We start from the raw sequence: 5,158 nt of genomic DNA on the forward strand, positions 1-5,158 counted from the left end.
AAGGCCATCAGAGAGGACTCATAGCACGGATGCGCAAAAAGCTTGGGCGCACAGACGAGACGTATGGAATTCACTGCATTCTGCATTGAGAGGTCTTTTGTGCAAAATCAGTAACATTAGCGAACGCCATGCAAATTGTTGTGGGTACTGTAAACTATCTGAAGACAGAATGAGATTTTCACTCTGCAGAGGAGTGTGCGCTGATATGAAACTTCCTGGCAGATTAAAACTGTGTGCCCGACCGAGACTCGAACTCGAGACCTTTGCCTTTCGCGGGCAAGGGCTCTACCAACTGAGCTACCGAAGCACGACTCACGCCCGGTCCTCACAGCTTTACTTCTGCCAGTATCTCGTCTCCTACCTTCCAAACTTTACAGAAGCTCTCCTTTCTTTCAGGAGTGCTAGTTCTGCATGGTTCGCAGGAGAGCTTCTGTAAAGTTTGGAAGGTAGGAGACGAGATACTGGCAGAAGTAAAGCTGTGAGGACCGGGCCTGAGTCGTGCTTCGGTAGCTCAGTTGGTAGAGCAGTTGCCCGCGAAAGGCAAAGGTCCCGAGTTCGAGTCTCGGTCGGGCATACAGTTTTAATCTGCCAGGAAGTTTCATATCTGAAGACACATGGGCTTACGCATCGCCAGTTTCGGCGGTTCTTGGAGGAATTAGGAGCGGAGTACGGTGACATACCTTACTATACCAAAGTACGCTGGCTCAGTCGAGGTAAAATGCTGAAAATATTTTTTGATTTCCGTTTGGTCGTAGTAACATTCTTACATGAGAAGGGAAAAAGTGAACCTATGTTGGAAGACCCTTGTTGGATATCAGACCTTCCATTTCTCGTGGACATTACGTCTCACATTAACAGCCTGAACGTCAGTTTGCAACGTGAAAATAATTTAATTTCTGACATGTTGGAAAAAGCAAATGCCTTTGAAAGGAAGCTTGCGTTTTGGGAGAGCCAGCTATTGACAGAAAACACTACACATTTCCCGACTCTTGTACTGGTCCATGAAAGTGCTAGATTTCAAGAATACGTGTCAATAACTGTAAAAATTAAGGAACAATTTCGAGCACGATTTGCAGATGTTACGAGTTTGTCTCCTGTCATTCGCCTCTTTGCTGGACCTTTCTCGTCGTCAGTTGAAGATGCTCCGAATGATCTACAGATATCGACCTACAGTGCAATACTAGACAAGTTCTTTGCAGTGCGAAGTACAAAAGAATTCTACGAAAATTTTTCACAACAAAAATTTCCAAGCCTGCACCGAGAAGCCGCGAGAGTTATGTCCATGTTCGGCTCGACATATGTTTGTGAAAGATTTTTCTCAGTGATGAAAATGAATAAATCAAGGTTTCGATCAAGCATCAGTGATGAAAATCTTCGCAACTGCTTGCGTTTGTCAATGAGTCGTGCTTTTGTGCCAGATATTAACTATATCATTTCTCATGACCAGTGATAAACGTGTTTAGATTTATTCCTTTCATAATTAAAAATTATTGTTTACTAACTGTGCATTATTGCCTCATTATGCTCCATGTTACATTATTATCACAAAAATTGGTCATTAAACCGATTGTTCCAATGTACACTTACATTTAGGTTTTTTTTTTTAATGAGTGAAGAGCTACGCTCAGCTGAAGTCGATAAAGCATAACATTCATCTAATTGTCGGTTATTATGCAGATTTCAGACGGAACTGATGAAAGATATAGCATTAATTGTGTTGAAATAACAGGTGATCATCAAGAGGTCTGTCGTTATCATTCTGACCAGTGAGACAGAAATTATGTGGGTCTAACTGAGGGCACTGAGAATTAGTTATAGGAAAACTTGCATTAGTTTAATGTTATTTGAAATCATGAATAAGGTTCGTTGGAAGTCGCTATTTTTCTTTTCTTTATTGTGATTTCATTCCCATGTCCCATATGGGCAGGGGAGGGCTGTCAGCGGCACAATCCGCCGCTCTTCAGCCGGGTGACACGACAACTAAAACAAGAATAAAATGGTACATACAGAAGGAGATAAAAAATGGGAACATAAAACAGAGTAAGGGGAGAAAATGGAGGTAAAAATACACTGACATAGAGACTTTCATGGGGGACAGTTAAAAAAAGTCACCCGAAAGTTAAAAAACACAGTTGGCGATTCTTAAAACGCTGAGAAGACACTGAATGCGCATGCACAGGTTAAAAGTTGGCCACAGTATTAAAAACACTCTGAAACAACACACTTAAAAACCACTTGAAGCACACACGACGAAGAATAAAACTACCAGGTGGGACCTGCCGAGGGAAAGGTCAGAGAGGATGGAAAAGGAGGGAAGAGCATGGGGCAGCTGAGGAAGCGGCGGGATGAAAAGAGGAGGGGCAACCGTGGGTTCACGAAGAGGCAGGAGACACGTGGGGCGGGAGAGGAAAAAGGAAGACAGGGCAGGAGGGAGCGCAGAGACACTGAAAGGAGGCACAAGAGATGGAGGGGGAGTAGGAGGGGGAAGCCGCTCAGGAGGAGGGAGGGGGAGGAGAGGGAGCCCTGAGGAGGAGGCAGGAAGAGGGGGTTAGATTTGGTAGGAAGGGCAGATGTCAGGGCGAAGCTCATCATCCAGGAGGGGTAGATGGTGGAAGTTGTGTTAGGAAAGGAGATGGAGGGTGTGGAGGTGGAGAGAGGGAGGGACACAACGGAAAGGCACAGCAACTGGTTGGGGGTGGAGAGGAAGGGAGACACCAGGGGGTGAGGGGGATCAAGGTGGCAGACAATATATAGTGTGCAAATGTGTTGAAGGAAAAGGAGAAGGTGGGGGAAGGGGATGAGGTCGTAGAGGATGAGCATGGGGGTCGGAAGGCGGATGAGGAAGGCGAGGCGGAGTGCATGGCGTTCGAGGATTTGGAGGGCTTTAGAGAACCGGGGCGGGGCGGAAATCCAAGCGATGCTGGCATAACAAAGGATGGGGCGGATCATGGACTTGTAGGCGCGAAGGATGGTGGAAGGATGCAGACCCCACGTCCGGCCAGACAGGAGTTTCAGGAGGCGGAGGCGGTTGTGAGCTTTGTTTTGGATGGTAAGGAGATGGGGAGTCCAGGTGAGGTGGCGGTCGAGTGTGAGGCCAAGGTATTTGAGGGTAGGAGTGAGGTGGGTAGGACGGCCATAAATGGTTAGGTAGAAATAATGGAGGTGGAAGGAGTGGGTGGTGCAGCCTATGATGATCGCCTGGGTCTTGGAGGGATTAACACAGAGGAACCACTGGTTGCACCAAGCGGTGAATTGGTCAAGGTGGGTTTGGAGGGTACGGTGGGACCGTTGAAGGGTAGGATATAGGGCTAGGAAGGTGGTGTCATCAGCAAACTGGGGAAGATGAACAAGAGGGGGAGGTTTGGGCATATCAGCAGTGTACAGGAGATAGAGGAGAGGATAGAACCTTGGGGCACGCCGTCAGAGGGGTAGAAAGTATGGGAGCTGGAATCGTGGATAGTAACATAGGAGGGCCGATTTGAGAGGAAGGAAGCAACGAGACGGACGAAGTTGATGGGGAGAGCATAGGTCTGGAGTTTGAAGAGGAGCCCAGGAAGCCAGACACGGTCATAGGCGTTCTGGAGATCAAGGAAAACAAAGATAGCAGAGCGGCGGGAGTTAAGTTGGAGGGAAAGAACATTGGTAAGGGTAAGGAGCTGGTCATCGGCAGAGAAGATAAGCCAGAAGCCACATTGGGTAAGAGGAAGGAGGCGGTGCTGGTTAAGGTGGCTGTGAATACGGCGAGAGAGGATGGCCTCGAAGACCTTACTGAACACGGAGGTGAGGCAGATTGGATGATAGGAAGAGGTATCAAAGGGGGGTTTGTTAGGTTTAGGGAACAGCAGGACACGGGAAGTCTTCCACAGGTCAGGGTAAAATTCAGTGGAGAGGAGGACATTGTACAGGGTAGACAGGACAGACAGGAAGGATGGAGGGGATTCCTTGAGGTGACGGTAGGTGACGCCATCATGACCAGGGGCGGTGTTGCGTTTGGAGCGGAGGACGTGTGTGATGTCTTGTGTGGTGATGGGAGTGTTGATGTCTGAGGGGGGTAACGATCCAAGTACTGGAAGCTAGGGGCGAGTGGGGGGACAGAAGTGTCTGTGTGGTCAAGGATGGTGGGTAAGATGGAGTAATCAAAATGGGGATCATCAGGAATGGAGAAGACCTCGGATAGGTGGGAAGCAAAATGGTTAGCCTTACTGAGGTTGTCAGGAAAGGGTCAGTCGCCATGGAGGATGGGGTAATGCGGGGTGGGATGGCTACCAGTAAGGTGGTGGAAGGCTGACCAGTACTTGGAGGAGCTGACAGAGAGAGTGGAGTTGAGGCGCCAGTCCCAGCGTTTCTTTGCTGTAAGGAGGTTCCGGATATGTCGCTGTAATTGCCGGTGGCGGGTGAGGGTATCCCGGTCACGAGTGTGGAGGAAGGAGCGGTAGAGCCTGTGGGATTCACGCAGAAGAAGGACGGCCTGTGGAGGAAGCATAGGGCGGTGAGGGTGGATGCGTTTGGTAGGGACATTAGGCTCCACAGCGTCAGTGATGGTCTTCTGAAGGAAGGAAGAGGCATGGGTGATGTCATCAGGGTGGTGAAAGGTGAGGGGGTGGCTTTCGACCTGTAAGGCAATGGATTCCTGGTAGGCATCCCAATTGGCACGGTGGTAGTCATGGACAGACTTTGGAGGGGCAGCTGGGCAGGTGGCTGCAGTGGCGGGATGGGTAGAGGAGATGGTGAGAAAGACAGGGAGATGGTCACTACCGACGGGATCGAGGACATCAACGGCGATGCGACCAAGGAGGTTGGGAGAAGCGAGGATAACATCGGGGGTGGCGTTACTTTCAGGACGGGTGTGCTGTGGGAGAGGAACAAGGTCACCATGGAGGGTGGCAAGAAACTGATGCCACCGCCGAAGGGTGGCAGGGTCACGGCTATGGACGTTGAGGTCAGCGGTGATCACATAGGTGGAGAAGGTACGGTCAACATGGGAAATGAAGTCAAAGGGGAGAGGAGCTGTGTGGTGGATATAGATAGCGGCACAGGTGACGGTGAGGGAGGGAAAAAATAAGCTGAGGAGAATGTGTTCAGTTGGGTCATTGAGGAGGGGTTGTGGCCTGAGGTGGCCTATAGCGACCTCACCTCGGGCTAGGGGAAGGGGATTGTC

General features: G+C 49.6%; 1 non-coding gene across 1 annotated transcript; it reads left to right on the top strand.

Moving 5' to 3' along the window:
• Nucleotides 1–499: 499 nt before the first annotated feature.
• Nucleotides 500–574, top strand: Trnas-cga (transfer RNA serine (anticodon CGA)). The gene has a single exon. It is a non-coding gene; the product is annotated as a tRNA-Ser (tRNA).
• The last annotated feature ends 4,584 nt before the right edge of the window (nt 575–5,158 follow it).

The sequence above is a fragment of the Schistocerca nitens genome, chromosome 1, assembly GCF_023898315.1.
Source record: "Schistocerca nitens isolate TAMUIC-IGC-003100 chromosome 1, iqSchNite1.1, whole genome shotgun sequence".
In the NCBI taxonomy this organism is placed as follows: Eukaryota; Metazoa; Arthropoda; class Insecta; order Orthoptera; family Acrididae; genus Schistocerca; species Schistocerca nitens.